Genomic DNA, 18920 nt, shown 5'->3' on the forward strand with positions numbered 1-18920 from the left:
TCATTCTCAGCTGATGTCTCAGTGGATATGATGGCAAACTCCTTAGCCAGCAGGGAAACTTCAAAACATACACACAAACAATACAAAACAAAACAAACCAAAAACCGATGTAAAGCGGCAGCTGTGCTGCGCCAGCATGCTTACAACGGAGCAAACACGCGCGTACACACACACGTCCTGCTTTATTACAGCCTCAGAAAATAGACAGTTTGCCCATCAGAGGAGCTGCTGGTGCTTTCAGAACCATGGACTGTTCACCCTGGAGTCTAGACCTCGACATCACTGAATGTGTTTGGGATCGTAAGAAGCAGAAAATGTAACCAACTTCTAAGACTGAACTTTGGGGGTGCGTGCAGACTTCTTTGAAAAGCTGAAAGCAAGTGTCCTGAGAAGAATGGAAGCTGTGATAAAGGCAAAGAGTGAAGACATAAATATGGAAATATTTAAATTCTGTTAAGTTTTTGATGCTTCTGTGTAATTTTCTTTTTAAATATATGTTTCTGTCTTTTTTCCTGCAGTACACTGGTAACAAGATATCTTAGCGAGTGTAAACATCTTAAAGGTAGCCAATGTATCTAATATTTCTAATTATGAGACTGTTGTAAGGATATTGTTTCTAGAATTTTAGTGCTTGTTTTTAAGCAGTTTTATCTTATAAAAGTGTTTTATTCCATTGGCAGATCATTTTACTTGTTTTAGGCATGATTTCTTGAAATAAGCAAAATTATCTTTATTATTACTCAAAAAATTAAAACAATCTTCCACTGGAATAAGACACTTTCACTGGATAAAATCACTTAAAACAAGTAACAATGTACAGAAACAGGTGGAATAATGTTATAATATTCTCACAACGGTCTCATCATGAGAAATATTGGATTCATCGAATACATTTAAAATGTTTACACTGGTTTACATCGTTTACACAATGATATTATTGTTTGCAGTGTATTCATATGCCTTCAGTATATAGTGGTAGTATTAATGGAGACTGACTGAGAGACGGGAGAAAACTCTGAGAGCTTGGGCTGAAATTCTGGGCGGCTTCTCCTTGGAGCTGGAAGGCCAGTGATAGAACTGAGGAACAGGGAGGAGATGGGGTGGCGGTGGGGACTGTGGAAACTTCGCCGCGGGAAAGGGAAGGTAGAGATGGGAATTTATAGAGCGTTAGATTGTAAGAAGGAGGAGGGGTTTCAGGCATGGGTCGCCCCCCGAATTCCAGTTATTCCACAACTCCATTAAATGCTCTCTGTGTTTTACACAGTGCTGTATATCACATTGACACAGTTCTTTCAGTTTACTTACTTTTGGCAATAATTGTGCTGATGTAATGTGGGATAAACAGCCAGTGGAGGGGGGGACTATATGCATGAGGAGGGGGGTGTTGGGCTGGGGGGTGTGTTTATATGTGTGTCTGGCGTGAGGAAGGCCCAGCGTCACCACACAGTTCTCATTTTGAAGTGGAAAGGGTTTTTCCTTTCCATCCTCATCTTCTTCCTCATTACTATATTTTGCCACTTGTTCGTTCTCTCTCTCTCGCTCTCTCTCTCTCTCTCTCTCTCTCTCTCTCTCTCTCTCTCTCTCTCTCTCTCTCTATAGTTCCCCAGGGTTCTGTAGAAGTTTTGATTTATGGTGTCTGGGCCTGGCGTGACACATACGCATGCATGCAGTGGGGGAAAAAAATATTCAGCCAATTTTCCTTTTGTTATTTAATTTACTTACAGTTTGGGCTGAAAGATTCATTGTTTTTGTTTTGAAATCTCAGTTTAAAAGAGCTGCAGTTTTAATTATGGCCTGTATTATCAACAATACCGGCTTAAGTTTTAAGTAGAGAAACTTTACTTAATGACATGAAACTTGTGAACTGCCTGTAGACAAATTGGATCAATCAGAGATCAGAAGCAACCAAACATCCTTGTGCTGTGTACATGGAAACACAACCACAACTAACTGGCAGTTTTGCACACTCTGTCCAGCCTAAAGCCAGAAAAAGTGAAAATACAGGTCTGTCTTGGCCTAAAAGACAAATTTAAATCGCAGTCACAATATTGTTCAGAAACATTGTAGTTAGATATTTTCTTCACATCATTCACCTTTTTCCAGTGCATATATTTAGCTAATGTACACATGTCATGACTTTTGACTAAATCTGAACAAATAATGTATGTATTCATCAGCATAAACAAAGATATGTTTTAAAATAAATTTGGGAAAATGTATTCAGACACCACAAATGAATAACATTAGTATTTTATTGCAAAGCTGTTGTTGGCAATTGTGGCTTTGGGACGTCTACAGTAAGAAGCAATTCGCTTTTTGCAGCATTATGGTTCTGTTTTGGCCCGTTCCTCTTGACAAACACTAAGACAGCGGTCGGCAACCAAAATGTTAAGAAGAGCCATTTTGTCCTTTCAACAAAAGTCAAACTGCCTTATTAGCTATTTTTCATTTTGTTGAAGTAATGTTTTATCATCTTGGCTGTAAATGTGTCTCAGTATGTGTTAATGTTCTACTATAGGTTAAAAATATAATATTAATATAATTATTCTATTGCATTTTATATAAAATAAAATATAATATAAATGAAAACACAGACTTACTTTGCTCTGCTTTAAGCTTTAGCTCAGCTATAGCCGCTTTTCTCGCATCTCTGGCAGGAAACTTTTCCTCAAAAATAAAATAATTTCTTGTAAAATGTCTCTCAACTTTGATTTTTGACGAGGCTGAAGTCGCGTCTCATTCGCCAGCTTCTTGCTTGATGGTGGAACGGAAAAATTTGAATGAGAAGCTGGCGAATGAGAATCTGACTTCCGCTTCATGACTTTTTAGTGTTTGACAGTTTCTCGTTGCAGATTAAACGTATCAGGAAACCAGCTGGAGTGATTATAAATGCAAATAAGTCCATTCGTCTCCAAATTATTGATGTTCGTCTTAAATCTCTCTCTTTGTCATTTCATTAGCTACTAGTTAGGCAAGACTTGTTGCCTGCGTTGCTATGGTGACCAGCAGTCTGCAAACCCAACCTTCAGGGTTAAAGGGTGAATTAGCAGTTCTACATTAACTCCAGAGTTTAAGACCATTTATTGTTCAACTGTGTTGAACGATCAGCAGAGCTTTATTTTACTGCAAAGGAGAATTATTTTATTTTTACCTACAAATCTAATTCTGCTATAGAGCCTCAACAGGGCAGTAAAGAGCCGCATGTTGCAGAACCCTGGGCTAAGGGTTCTTCCACAAGGTTATGAGGGTCCCTCTGATGACCGTGCTATTTCAATCCTTCATAAATCTTCAATAGGATTCTAGTCAGGAGATGGAAGCTCCTTCACCTTCTTTGTTGAACTCAGTCTCGAGTTATTTTGGCTTGTGCTTGGAGTTGTTGTCTTTTTGAAACATCTATCTTTTCCCCAGATTCAGTTTTAGCATTAAATCTTTCTCTAATATCTCCCAGGTGCATCACTCCATTCATGTTTCCTCCAATTATGTATAATGCCCTAGAATCATTTATAGGGAAGCAGCCCCATATCATGATACTGCCACCATCATGCTTCACTGTAGGTGTCGTGTTCTTGGGATCATACGTGCAACCCTTCTTTCTCCAACAAGACAAGCTGAACTTAGACCAGAAAACATAGTTCCAAAATAGTTCTGATTTGTCTAAAAGCTTTAGACGGAGGTACATTCATGGCATTTTAAGGCAAATAGTCCCTAAAAATTCAGAGAGTTTTACCATCATCAACATTACATTACATCATTTTAGATTGTAAATAAAATGGCTATATTTGTGTCTCAGACCGTGTAGAAGTCTGAGTTGTAAAGTTTCCCTATGATGTCCCATTTCACATCAAACCACTTTGACTGAATGAAGTAGGAGAAAAATCAGTGACTCCAGCCTCGTTAGTTTAACCCCTGCGTTCAAGGTTTGTGTGCAGTAATGCGAGGCGGAACGCTGACTGTTATTGTGGAGTGTGTTGTTGTGTCTCGTCTCTCGCGGTGGAGCAGAATGATGAGAGAGATGTTTGGGTAGTGAAGGAGTTCAGTGCGCTCTGACCCTGTTCGCCATCAAAAAGTGTCCCAGCAAAAACACAATGTTCTACTCCGTGTTCTCACTTCACACTGAATGGGTGGAGGCAGCAGTGTTTCATGTAGGTTAAAGTGCCTCTCTCTCTCTCTCTCTCCGTCTCTCTCTTTGTCTACCACCCCTCACCCCCTATATATATATATATATATATATATATATATATATGTGTGTGTGTGTGTATATATCCCTCTTCATTTTATCACTTTAGCACTTTCGCACACCTCCCCCACCCTATCTCTCTCTCTCTCTGTTCTTTCTCCTTTATTTTCTCACTTTTTCTCACTTTCTCTCTCTTTTTTCTCTTTCTTACTTTGTTACTCTGTTTCTCTCTCTTCTCTCTCTCTCTCTCTTTCTTACTTTTACTCTATTTGTATTTTTCTCTTCTCTTCCTTGCTCTCTTTCTTCTTCTTCTTCTCTCTCTCTCTCTCTTACTTTTACTCTATTTGTATTTTTCTCTTCTCTTCCTCGATCTCTTTCTTCTTCTTCTTCTTCTTCTTCTTCTTCTTCTTCTCTCTCTCTCTCTCTCTCTCTTTCTTACTTTTACTCTATTTGTATTTTTCTCTTCTCTTCCTTGCTCTCTTTCTTCTTCTTCTCTCTCTCTCTCTCTTTCTTACCTTTACTCTATTTGTATTTTTCTCTTCTCTTCCTCGCTCTCTTTCTTCTTCTTCTTCTTCTGTCTCTCTCTCTCTCTCCCCTCTCTCTCTCTCTCTCTCTCTCTCTTTCCCCCTTTTCTTTTCTTTTCTTTTCTTATCATCCCCCCCTTTGGGTTCCTGTCAGTGAGTTGAGAGGGAGAAATCGCTGCTTTGTTGGCTTATCTAAAGCACTCTGACCGTTACAAGAGCGTGATCTGTGTATGTGTGCGTGAGAGAGAGAGAGAGAGAGAGAGAGAGAGAGAGGGAGACCATGTGCCGTTTTTAGTGCTCTGGATCTGATAAATGAGAGTTGAGTCTTTAAACTCATTTTTTTCCCCCTCGTCTGATGTTCTCCGTTCCTCTGAAGATGGTAAAGTGCACTCCGGAGTACACACCGTTTTAAGTACACACTCTTCAGAGTACACGCGCTTTAAAGTACACACTCTTTCAAGCAGACGCTCTAAAGCAGCTTCACATCTTTGAACTGCCACCAAAATCGTCAGAGCCGAAACGCAAATCACACAAATCACACTATGATGAAACAGAGGTCGCTCCCTGACTCCAGCCTGCGTCTGCTCCGTCTCCTTAATGCGTCTTTTCATGCGAAGTAAGTGAGTTTACTGAACGAGTGTGATGCACTGAAAAAATGCTGCATTACATTTATTTGATTTAAGCATATAAACAATTTCTGCATTATTTTATTAAAAATAATTCAGTGGTTGAGATGTAAACAAAGTCATTTAGAGTGGTTTGAAATGAAATGGTTCCTTTTTAGGAAAACTTAAGGACTCTTTCTTTACAGTGGTGGTGATAGGAGCCAGGGGTCAAGTCTACAAAGCAAATCAGGGATGAATTACTGACTAGGCCTTTAGGGACAGTTTCCAGGGCCCTCTGACTGCCAGGGTCTTCAGGGGGCTTCGGACCAAATGGCTTAAGGTGGCTCATAAACAAACTCTAGATGTCAACATTAGATGAACATAATATGTTCATGTACAAATTACTTAATAAATAAAAAATAAATGAGCAGTGTTAGGTCTGTTTACGATGGCGTTTAGGGCCACTGTAAAAAAAAATAAATAAATAATAAAAAAGTAATAGAATTTTGAGAATAAAGTTGAAATATTTCGACATTAAAGTCATAATTTTTAGGATGAAATTGTAATATTTTCAGAATAAAATCGTAATATTTCAACAATAAATTAGTATTTTTTAGGATAAAATCATATTATTTTGAGAATAAAGTTGTAATTTTTCAACAGTAAAGTCATATTTTTTAGGATAAAATTGTACTATTTTCAGAATAAAATCGTAATATTTCAACAATAAAGTTGGATTTTTAGAATAATATCTTAATATTTTGAGAATAAAGTAATTTTTCAACAATAAAGTCGTATTTTTTAGGATAAAATCTTAATATTTTGAGAATAAAATCGTAATATTTTTACAATAAAATCGTGATGTTTTGAGAATAAAATCATAATATTTCAACAATAAAGTCATTTCTAGAGTAAAATCGTAATATTTTGAGAATAAAGTTGTAATATTTCAACAATAAAGTTGTAATATTTTGCCAATAAAGTTGTAAAGTTACAGGAATAAACTGATGATATTCGGAGGATAAAGTGGGCTGATTGTAGGGGGGCTGCCATAACGAGCGTGGCCTCGGTTGCTGTAATGGAGATGATGAAGACGCAGAGTGCAACGGCGTTCCACTCACTCCTTCAGGATCGATCATTTTGATTATCATTCTGTCTCCTGTGAAGCCTGAGATGTAACCTCCGAAACCCGTGTAGACACCACTGCCTGAGTTCTCCTTCAACACATAGACAGTTTCCTCCGAGTCCGTCTGGTTCTTTATTCTAGATAAACACGGTTTCCTGCTCAGCCGTTTCAGCCGTTTCAGCCGGTTCTTATACTAATAACAGGCTGGTGCTGATGTGCAGGAGAGACAGAGAGACTGAGTGTTTCTTTATGGGTGAAATTGATACGAAAGTATAACTAACATTTTAACATGAGGAGGTGCTGCCTTTTCTTTTACAAACACTTTGGCCATAATATTGTGACTTTTTCTGGTATTAGTGCCACTTTAATGTCATAATTCTATGACTTTATTATTGAAATATTATGACTTTATTCTCAAAATATTACGATTTTGTTCTAGAAAATACTGCAAGACTTTTTTCTAGAAATATTACACCTTTGTTCCCTAAATGGTATGACTTTACTCTCAGAATATAATACTATATAACTTTTTTATCTTAAAATATTATAACTTTATTCTCAAAATCTGCTTTCTGTTTTTAATAGTAGCCCTAAAACACTGTTGTGCTTTTTACACTGAAAAACTTGAATGGCATATTGTTGTTGCCATTCAAAAGGGATGTGAGCAGCTCCTGAGTGGCACAACTGCCTAAGCATTGGCCCTATTTCCATCCAGGTGATGATACAGCCATCTGTGGCGTTCTCGTGTGAAGTATGTTTCAGGCCTAAGGCTACTTCTGTTTTTCATTGCTGCTCAGTTCAGCTTGAAAAAAAAGAGAAAACACAAAAATTTTCAGATTTTACCCAAAAACTGCCATGATTAAGACATTATAGGATGTTACGCAATAATAAAGCTTATTTTGTTCATTTTTAAAGCAAACAATGAAATATTGTTTAATCTCACTTTTCAGCGTGTTTATTTGTCAAGTTTAAATGCCATTTTAAGTTTAACTTCCTACAGATCCAGCCATTTGACCTGTGAACCTACACATCTTCTGAGTTTTTATATGCAATATTGATAAAGATAAAATAGCACTGAATCTGAAAGAATATGTTACTATAGGGATTATTTTGCCTTACACCATGTACTTCTCCTCTAAGGATGTGTTCCAAATACGCATTTTAGGCCCAAATCTTTTGGAAACACGTCAGAAACACAGCCATCAGACAGCCTTTTTATAACCATTTCATGTAATGGCTTTCTGTGAGGGAGCTTTTAGAGGCGTTAAGTGCTTCGGATGTCTGGTTCCCGTCACCACCACTGTAATTCAGTCTCGGGAAGTTTCTCCAGAACAGAAGCATTTCACATCAAACCAATCTGAATGACTTTGTTCACATCTTATCGATTTAATTATGCTGGAGTTTTGAAAAATGGGTGGAATTCCCCTTTAATTGAGTTGTATTGTATTATATGAACACTTTCAGTTGACTGACTTTTGGCAAAAATGTGTTATAAATTGAATGCATCACTGTTTGCAGTATGAGAGCGGGCTTGTGTCTGATGCATGTGGTTTGTTGTATGTGTGTATATGTGTGTGTTCTTGTAGTGCTATACTTGTGAGGACCCCATGTCCTCACTATGGCAGGGCTATGTGAAATTTTTGCTCAAGTAAGGACATTTTGGTGGTCCTCACTTGAGCATGTATTGTTTTCACCATCATTACATTTTTATTTGAAAACTAAAAGAGCCGAAAAATTACCTTTTGGATACTGAGGTGAAGGTTAGGGTTAGGTTTAGGTGTAGTGTTATTTAGCTACAGTAACACAAAAATCAATAGAAGTCTATGGATGTCCTCATATGTATAGCAAGACAAACGTGTGTGTGTGTGCGTGTGTCTGTGTTCCACATGTGTGCAGCATAAGGTACGTGCAGCGTGTCTTCTCGGGCTTACTGTAGCGTGAGGGCTGTTTTTTTTCAGAAGTCAAAAGGGTCACAGCTGATTATAGACTACGCCCCAGCAGTCCAGAAAAAAGAGCGGGCGAGAGAGGCAGAGAGCGAGAGGGAGAGAGAGAGAGAGAGAACAAGACAAAGCTGTTTCTTTCAGCAAAGAGCAATCAGTCTGTGATGAAGAGCACGGAGGAGGAAGATGATGATGAATAAGATGAAGGTGAATAACGAGGACGCATTTGATGAGGGATGAGGTCATGTTTCTGGGGCGGGCTGCATGGCATGCTGGGAGTTCTGGTAGAAGCAGGTCAGCGGCGGAGCAGACGCACGCATGAAAGCAGGACATGTGCTGCCCAGACACACTTCAGACAGAGAGAGAGGGGAGAAGGAAAGGGAGAGGAAGGGTGGGTGGAGAAAGAGAGGAAAGTGAGAAAATGAAGAGTAAAGAAAAGAGAGAAGCAGGGGAAAAGGAGGCAGAGAGCGAGAGTGCAGGAGAGACGAGAGGATGGAGGGCACAGTGCGGGAAGAGCAGCATGAGAGAAAGTTCAGGAAATGCTGCTGTAAGTAGGTCCAGCCTGAAAGAGTGACCGTGTAAGTGGGTTACTTATGGGTCAGAGGACAGGCCTACAAAACAGCTCAGCTCAGCAAACTGTCAGAACAACACAATAATAATAATAATAATAATAATAATAATAATAATTACAATCTTAATAATAAATATAGCTGCAAGTGGCAATTCGGGGGTCCAAGCACTTTTTCCCAAGTATGCCAAACATAAAACAGGAGTAGTGTAATGATTTTGGGTGCGAGTTACTTTGAAACACTACAATAAAATGACTTCATCTTCGGTTTGTGCATAGTATGACAGGTTTTGAACTGTTGTATGTTGTTTTGTTTGTATTTCTATAATTGTTTTCTAAAGTGATGAATTTCCAAATCGATTCACTTTGTGGATTTAGCGCTTTAGCGTCTCCTATTAACGTATGTCCACTGATCTTTGCAGCCTATTTAATCATTAGGCATTGAGGAGGTATGCCAGGTTTGGTGTTAGTCTCACAGTGTGTACTTGTCATTGCATTACTGTGTTGAAAATGTGTCTGGATCAAAATGTGAAATTGCCCGTACGATTTAGCAAAGCACATATATCAGCAGTTTGACACAAATTTCGACTCTTTAATTCAAAGTGAAAGAGAGATATGTTGTTGTTACTTAATTTATTTATGATTCTTTATTACAGCTCCCCCTGAAGGTGGATTTAGGCCATCATTAGCATGCTTGTTCAGTTCATCTGTACCGAATTTGGTCTCAATCAGAGAATGAGTTTATGTTGAAGCTGACAGAGTCATAAAAACTTTGCCTGCATGGGTTGATTTATATGTTGCAGCACCACTGTGTTAAAAAGTTAACATTTTTAAAAAATTAGTTACTTTCAGAGTTTTTCAAGTTTTGTTTTAGGACTCCTTTTGAGATGATCAGGTGTAAATCCTAGGATTCGTTTGCAATGCAAGCGCACGCATTTTTCAAATGCTAATTTGTAGAAAGACAATAAAAATCGAGCTGGGAGGGTAAAGGCTAGCACATGGTTCCTCCAAGACATGTGAAGCACCACCACATCTTTTCTAAAAGATAAAACTTGCATGCAACTTAAGTTGCTTGAAACCTAAATGAAACCAAATTGCACTTCAGTTGCATAAAGAAGAGCATCCTGCAGCTAGTTTGAAAATCAGCTGCAACAGTTGCAGGCAGCTTAACTTTGTGAAGCAGGTTTCATCAAACAGTCAATCAAACCATCAAACATGCAACACATGATTTTGAACGACTAATCGGGGGGGCTTTCATTTTGGGCTAGCTCGGGAGCGCCCTCTAGTGTCTGACAAACCCAGAGGACATTGGTACGGTCACCAATTCAGCATTTCCAGGATAGCATGCCCGTATTGGTCACGTACCTCGTACAGTGAAGCATGTAGCGCTGATGGGAGGTCCTAGACCCCCAGGAGGGTGCAAAGCCAGTTGTGGACTGGCCTTGGACTCCTGGCCATTGGCTGTGGCATCGCAAACAGGAGTATAAGTTAGCCCTTAAGCTAATTTAGACTGATAACTAGCTAAATCTGTCCATGGATTCACTCCTCAAGTGAAATTCAGCCAAAAGTTTGGATTCCAAACTTTGACATAATACCATGTTTGTGTGTGTAAAGCCATGCGTGATGGTCTGCCTTGTTTTAGTCATTGAAACAAATAGTAAAAGAGTCAACTCTGATGATACAGAATGTACATTGATGTAAACAAGTCATTACATAAGATTGGTGATTAAATGTGAATCAAATCTAGAGCAAAATAACAAAAATGACTCCAGACTTTGGAAGATGAATCTGCTGATGGCCACTCAGTTTCAGCAACTTATTTCCATCTGATTTGATTGATTCTCTCATTGGAGACACGTGGATCATGGTGCCAGTGTCGGTCCACCAAGCTTCCCACTCCAGTCCCTGAATGACCTGCAGCCCGTCCACAGTTATGTTCCATTTTTGGTCTACAGTCCTCGGTTACCTGCTGGAGTCATCTGCTGCACACATTTACCGTCTACTGACCACACAGAGATAAAAGTGTAAGAACAGTTCAGTCATCCACCCACAGCCTCTCTCTCGCTCTCTCTCTCTCTCTCTCTCTCTCCCTCTCCCTCTCTCTCCCTCTCCCTCTTTCTTTATCTCTCTCTCTCACTCTCTCTTTTTCTCTCTCTACATCCCGCTCTCTCTCTCTCTCCTTGTTCTCCTGTCTTTCTTTCTCTCTCCCTCGTTCCCCTTTTCCTCTCTATCCTTCTCTCTGTCACTCTTTCCTCGTTCTCTTTCTTTCTCTCTCCCTTTCGCTTCTTTCTCTCTCTCCCAACTCTTTCTCTCTCCCTCTTTTCCTTTTCTCTCTATCCTTCTCTCTCTCTCTTCTTTTTTGTCACTCTCTCCCCCTTCTCTTTCTTTCTCTCTGTCTCTCCCTCCTTCTTTCTTTCTCTCTCTGTCTTTTCCTTTTCTCTCTCCATCCTTCTCTCTCCCTCCTTTTTTTCTGTCTGCCTCTCTCTCTCTCTCTCTGGTTTCCTCTTTCTTTCTTTCTTTTTCCAGTTTCCTTTTCTGTGCCTCTCTCTCTTCCTTCTTTTCTGTCACTCTCCCACCTTCTCTTTCTTTCTCTGTCTCCCTCCTTCTTTCTCTCTCTTTCCCTTTTGCCCTCTTTCTCTCCCCCGCTTTTCCTTTTCTCTCCCTATCCTTCCATCTCTCTGCTTTTCTGTCCATTTCTCCTCCTTCTCTTTCCTTCTGTCATTCTTTTTCTGTCTTTCTCTCTCCCTTTTCTGTCTCTCTCTTACCTCTCCCTCTCTCCTGTCTTCTGCCTATCCCACCCTTCTTTCTGTCACTCGCTCCCCTTTCTCTCTCTCTCTCTCTCTCTCTCTCTCTCTCTCTCTCTCTCCCTCTCCCTCTCTCTCTCCCTTTCCCTCTCTCTCTCTCTCTCTCTCTCTCTCTCTGGGCTCATCGCTCTCTGCTGTCCTGTTTGCTAGTCGTCATGGCACCCAGACCAGTGGATGAGTGTGTGTTTGTGTATGTTTGTTTATGGGGCGACGCGGATGGCGCTGGTTACGAGTGTGTGTGAGAGTGTCTGTAGTGCGTGTATGAGTGTGTGTGTGTGTGTGTGTGTGTTTGTGTGTGTGTGTGTGTGTGTGTGCGCGTGTGTATGTGTGTGTGTGTGTGTGTGTGTGTGTATGCTTGTGGGTTTGTTTGTGTGTGTGTGTGTGTGTATGCTTGTGTGTTTGTGTGTGTGTGTGTGTGTGCGGTGTAGATGTAACAGGGTTATTATGCTGCGATTTTTTTGGTCTTTGACCGGTCAGGCTCTTCTTATCTGACTCTGATGATGATGTAATGTGCCTGTTTTGGACAGGGGGGCGGTTTGAGGCAGGAGCTCAGGATGATGTCACACTGAAGGAGTCGTGCAGTTCTCTAACGCCTCACGCTGAGCGTGGCGCGACCTCCCTGAGCTGCTCCCTCACACCCGCATAAACACAGCAGATCATTCTGACACAGGGAGGTGTTTTTATTTGGTTAAAAATGAAGTGATACGGGTACACGCTGTGCTAGCACACGCTGAAATACACACAATCGATTGTTTGTGTGTGCATAAATGTTAGTACATGAAACGTTTGGAGCTGTGATGATGCGGCGTTCGGCTAATAAAATAAACAAAACACTGTGTTCAGAACGACTGAGTTGCTGAAGAGCTGCATTGCCTATTAAAACTCAGCCAAAATAGGTCAGTTTTCTTTGTGGTCAGTAAGATCATGCTGTACTGAACGTTTGGTCACTGTTATAATAACGCAATACCACACGAGAGGCAGTGCTGTACGGTGAGATTGGCCTTTGGCCTTGTGTCAATGACCGCATCCAGTGCTTGTATCTCACAGTATTGCACAACCTCACTTGTATTATTATGTTTAAAGTCGTATCCAAAAGTTTGCTCAGCCAAATAACACATTTTGTGATTTAACACATTCTATACAGGGAACAAACCTAAATATGACATTTTTCTGCAAAGTTTTGAGCACAATTTGTGTTTATTTGCATTTTTGAGTTTAACATATTAGGAAAAGGCCACATAAAATATCAAATATGCCAAAATTTTTGCTCAGGCAACAATACATGTCTTTTTTCCCCCCATATATTAAATTCAGCAAATGAGGAAATCATGCCTGAAAATGTGCTTTATGTGTATATATATATGTATATATATATATATATATATATATATATATATATATATATATACACACACACAGAACCACTCTGGATTCAGCTCTGTGTACATATTTTTCAGTGTTAAAGCCAAAAGTTCATAACTCACATAGTGCACTACGTAGGGGGGAATGAGCCGTTTGAGATACAGCCTTAGGATTTTTGGAGGTCTGATCTCACAAACGTTTAATACTGTTCATTAATGAGCTGTTTTTGTTGCGATTTTCAGCACTTTATCTACTTGTTTTACATTAAAGAATGTTAAATACTGCACTGTAAGGAAACTTGTTTCCATTAAATGGCTTTGTTTGATGCTGAATCAAGAAATGACCATTACAGTTATCTGCTTTGGCCAAAAAAATAAATAAATAAAATAATAGGAAAAAAAATCCAAAAGTTGATTTTGTAAGTTACCTGTATATTATTGAGTTATTTTTACACAATTTCATTCTACACAAACAGAAATGTCCATTTTTGTGTCCTTAGCGTTTACACATATATTACACTTCAAACACATGTTAGGGTTACAATGAATTTATATTTTAAAATAAAACAATAAGTTGTTTTAATAATTACACCTTCTTGAGCCTCAATTTAGCAATATTGGTTTTTAAATAAATTATCTAGAATTCCAAGCACCACAGAAGAGCTCATCCCCACAGTCATGTGTGAAGGCTGAGGCCAAGAAAAAAAACAAATTTTTCTGCAATTATAACTGCAATAATCTATAACATAATAATCTGACTATAAAGTATATAATCTAAATGGCATAATGAAAACCAATGCCAAATAAGTATTAGAAAATATATATTGAAAGTTCTTCAATATATATCCGCGTCACAAAAAATCTCGTATTTTGAAATAAAAGTCACACTGATGACATCACTTGACTTCCTTTTACCTGTTTTCTGAGGATCTATGAAGAAAAGCACATGGTGAGTCTTTCAGTTATCAGAGATTTTCTCATTTAGCTCATGATTTCGTATGAAGCTTTTAGCTGAAGTCACTCGTGTGACCGACTTTATTCTGAGGTAATTGTGAAAAAATGACTGCTTCAGTGACTGCTTTATGTTGTCTCTGTTCCCGTCGCCAATACAGCTACTGTATTTAGGTGACCGCATCGGTGCCGATACTGATACCGTATCAGTAATGATGTAACAGTAATTAACAGTACAGTTTGTGTGTGTTTGTGTCGCAGGGCTGTGTGTCAGCGCCAGCGGGGCGTCCTGAAGGAGTCCCTGGCCGTGCTGCAGGGTTCTGCTGCTGGACTGCGGGATGTGAGACAGCAGCTCACTCAGCACTCAGAACACTGGAACACAGTCAGAGTGCAGATACTGCAGCACTGCTCTGCTGCATCTACAGGTCAGCAGAGTCTCCCCACTGCTTCATTACTCTTCAGCACTTTGTCACTTTCTCTCCTGACCTCTGTCTGTCTTTCTCACACTCTCTCTGTCTTAATATCAACGAGTATTCAAAGCCTGTTTCGATGCTGTTCAGGTCAGTCCTGTATTTTATACATTTGCCTATAATCAAATCAGTTTATATCACTGAAATACTGACTGATAGTTAAAATCTTTGAGTGGGTAAATGTATGTTTGTGTGTGTTTAATTGTGTATACATATGTGTATACAGGTCTGTGAGAATGTGTGTGTGTGTGTCGGGAAGTGTTTGTGTGTGTGTGTGTGTGTGCATGATACTGTGGGGGGTCTGAGAGAGCGGCAGTGGTGGGGTGTGTGAGTTAGACCACAGAGGAAAATGAGAAGTGAGTTAAGAGAGAAAGATTTAGAGACAGAGAATGAGAAGAAAGAGAGAGAGAGAGAGAGAGAGAGAGAGAGAAATAGAAGGAGGACAGAAGGGAAAGAGAGATGGAAGGAGAAGAGAGAGATGAGAGGGGCAAGAGGAGAGAGAGAGAAGGAGAATGGAGAGATGAGAGAGAGAAAGAGTAAGAAGAGAAAGATGGAGAAAGAGAAGAGAGATAGGACAGTGAAGAGAGAAGAAAGAGGAGAGGAGGAGACAAGAGAGAGATAGAGAAGAAGATGAGAGAGAAGGACATAGAGATAAGAGAGAGAAGGAGGAGAAAGAGAGAGAGAAAGAAGGGGAAGAGAGAGAGGGGGAAAGAGAGAGAGTGTAGGAGTGCTATAACTTTTCAGTCAGGGGTGTAAATCTAGGACCTCACAACGATTCACTGAGATTATGAATCTTTAGGAAACGATTCAGCGCAAATGATTCATGAAATCAGTTCAATTTGATTTGTTTATTTTGGTGCAAATTTAAAATGTGACTGAATGAACTATTATATTATAGAGAATATAAACAATATAGCTTTTTATTAAGGCTTGTATTAGAAAACAGCCTGAGACTTTAATTTAGACGAAAAAACGAGTGCGTACTTCATCGCTCGTTATTTTGATCGACTGTAACGTGTTTAAACCGATGAGCTGAATCTCAGCCATCACTGCAGCTCAGTTTTACACCCTTATTCTCGCCGCGTCTGTCATCACCGTTTGCATGACTGTGTTTGTTTTGTGCAGTAACACTTGGACTGGATCATACAAATCACTCGAAGTTTTTCAAGTGCAAATAGAAGTGTGTGTGTGTGTGTTTGCGCGTCTCTGTCTGTGTGTGTGTGTGTGTGTGTGTGTGCGGTGTTTGAGAGTGTCTGGTTAGAGTAGTTTTGTTTAACAGATGATTCGGATGCCTTCGGGTGAGCTCACCTCAAACTCACCCCACAGGGTGGAGCTCCACTCTTGCCTTGCCGCACGTTCCCTACAGCTGCCAGTTTCCTGCCAAACAGCGCGCTGGTGTGCGTGAACGTGTGAGTGTGTGTGTTTGTGTCATTCAGAGGTAAGTGAGTACAAAAAGCCGTGACGCTTTAAAACACAGGGCAGGTATTTTGTTTACAGTAGCTACACAGCGTGTTTAGGCTGTCTCTGCTCTATATGCTGTCGCCCTCGCTTTAAATGTGTCTGTGTGTGTGGATGTAAAGTACTACTCAAAGTCCCAGGTTTTAATGGCAGGAAAAAAAATCAGGAGATATATTTAACAGAAGCCTCAACAAAGCCTGAAAGTCACAGCTTTCCTTCTTTTCAAGAGACCCGCTTTCAGTTTTTCAAAGAAATCTGCACACACTTCCAAAGTTCAGTCTTCGGCCCAATCCCATTTCGCATTGTTAACCCTACCCCTTGTTTTCGAGGGTCGCCTTGCCCCTTGAAACTGAGTTACAAGGGGTAGTGCTTGAAATCTTACCTTATGAAATGGGACCCTCAAAGAAAGAAGAGCATTACTTCATTAACAGCTACTAGCGCTGCTCTGTAGGCGACCCTGCCCGTCTGCAGTGACAGCAGAGGAGGGTAAAGTTCAGCTCCTCACTGCTGGGCTTTAGTTACATTTAGGGCATCAAGTGCTTTCAAAGAGGGGGACAATTATTTATTATCGCCCACCCCTAAATCTTCAGTGATATGAGGCTGAAGTCAGATATTCACCAGCTTCTAGTTCGAATTTTCCTGCTCCACCTTAAATGGCTTCAGATGTCAGAACTGCTGGACTATTTAAGGTGGAACAGGAGATTTAGCTAGCTAGCTACTGAAGTGTCAGCATGCTGTAAGCGATTTTTTATGCTTGTTATGAAGAAATTGATCATAATACATTAAAACGACATTAAACTAAGAAAATACTGTGGTTATTATAATTTTTCACAGAGAAAATTCTCACATTTGTTGGTTTCTTTGGTCACTTGTGCAGCCGTCTTGCCGGTTTATCTTTTTTCCTCATATCACTCTGTTTGGAGTCTCTGAAAAACGTCCATTTGGAGGGTCGTGTAGCCCCAACACTTCGCCCTACCCCTCTATCTCACGCAAAAAAGAGGGGCTCAGTGGTAGTGGCAAGGGGTGAAATGGGGCTGGGCCTTAGAAGTTGTTTGCATTTTCTGCTTCTCATGATCTGAGTGATTCCAAATACATTGAATAATGTTGAGGTCTGGACTCTGAGGTGGTCAGTTCATTGTCCTGAGGACATCAGCAGCTTCTGTTCGGTTTGCAAATTGTTTATTTTCTTTTTTTTACCAACTTCTTGACGGCTACACATCCTTTCAGACCCACAGCGCTGAGTCGTCTTCTCACAGTGGAAGATGGACAGAAACACCTGTGGATGTTTTCAGATCTGAAGCAGCTTGATTTTCTCCTCTCTCTCAGAGATGAAAGCTGTAAGTGATCTTGAAAGCTTTAAGTTATCTGATAGGGACAGTTTTGGTGTCTACCAGGTCCTGTGGGTAGTTGTTAGGAGCCCCATTTTCTCTATAACTTCATCATTTAATCATTTAATCATCCAACTACAATTTTGGGAACACCTGTTTTTTTTTCTTACATCTAATAAGCTTTGAATCTCCTGAAAAATGAATAACTTGTCCTTAATGGCCGTTTTGACTGGATGTTAAATGAATGAAGGGAACTTCTGCACAGTGCTGTGTGTGTGTGTGTGTGTGTGTGTGTGTGTGTGTGTGTGTTTCTTTCTTTGTCCTGAGCCATGAGATGCAGCTGCCTTCCCACTAGCGTCATATATCAGGAGAAAAGCCTCCAGGCCATGACACTCACCCTGACTGTGTGTGTGTGTGTGTGTGTGTGTGTGTGTGTGTGTGTGGGCGAGTGAAGGCCAGGCCAGACCGATATGGGCGTAGGTGTGCAATTATGTGCTGCTACCTGTCTGCCTGCTTTCTGATGTTATGTGAGAGAGAGAGAGAGAGAGAGAGAGAGAGAGAGCGAGAGAGAGAGAAAGTCAGAGGGACAAAGTATGAGAAGAAGAAACACAGAGAAGTAGAGGAAAGAGAGAAAGGGGGAGAGAAAGAAAGAGAGATAGTGTGAGAAGAAGAAGAAGAATGATAGACACATAGCGGGAAAGAAGGAAATAGGGGAGAGCGAGAGAATATGAGAAAGAAACAAAGAAGTACAGGAAGAGAGAGGGGGAGAAAAAGAGAAAGAGTGTGAGAGGGAAAGAGGGAGAGAGGAGGAGAAGAAGATGAAGAAGAAGAAGAAAGAGATTGAGAAAATAAGGCAGAGAGCAAGAGAGAGAATAAGAAAGAAATAAAAGTAGAAGAAAAGAGATGGGGATAGAGAAAAAAGAGAGAAGAAGAAGAAGAAGGAGGAGAAGAAGAAATAGAAGAAAGAGAAATAAGGGAAAGAGAGAGAGAGCTAATGGGAGAGCGGAGAAAGAGAATGAGACAGAAACAAAAAAGTAAAGAGAGATAGAGGGGGTAGAGAGAAAAAAGGGAGAGCAAGAAGAAGAAGAAGAAGAAGAAAGAGAAATAGGGAAAAGAGAGCTAGTGGGAGAGAGAAGGAGAGAGACAATGAGAAAGAAACAAAGAAGTAGAGGGAGACATAGAGATAGAAGGGGAGATAGAGATTAAAGAGAGTGAGGGAGACAGAAGGATAAAAAGATGAAGAGAAGAGAAAAAAAGAGAAAGAGAGATACTGGGAGGCAGAGGGTGAGAGAAGGAGAGAAGAGAGAGAAAGAAAATGAGAAAGAAAGAGAAGTTGGAGGGAGACACCAAGAGAGGGAGATAGAGAATAGAGGGATTAAGGAAAAGAGATGTAGAGACAGAGCGAGAGAGAGAGAGAGGCTACGTTCACGTTACCAGGCTGAAGTGCCACAAATCCGATTTTTTGCCCTAATGTGACTCAGAGCTGATGTTTTCAGGGCTGTGTGGACACAAATCTGATCAAATCCGACCTGAGTCACTTTAATATGTGGTCCTAGATCGGATATGTATCTGATTCATGGCCGTGCGACCTTAATGTGACGCTCAGAT

The sequence above is a fragment of the Colossoma macropomum genome, unplaced genomic scaffold (genome assembly GCF_904425465.1).
Source record: "Colossoma macropomum unplaced genomic scaffold, Colossoma_macropomum, whole genome shotgun sequence".
Taxonomy (NCBI): Eukaryota; Metazoa; Chordata; class Actinopteri; order Characiformes; family Serrasalmidae; genus Colossoma; species Colossoma macropomum.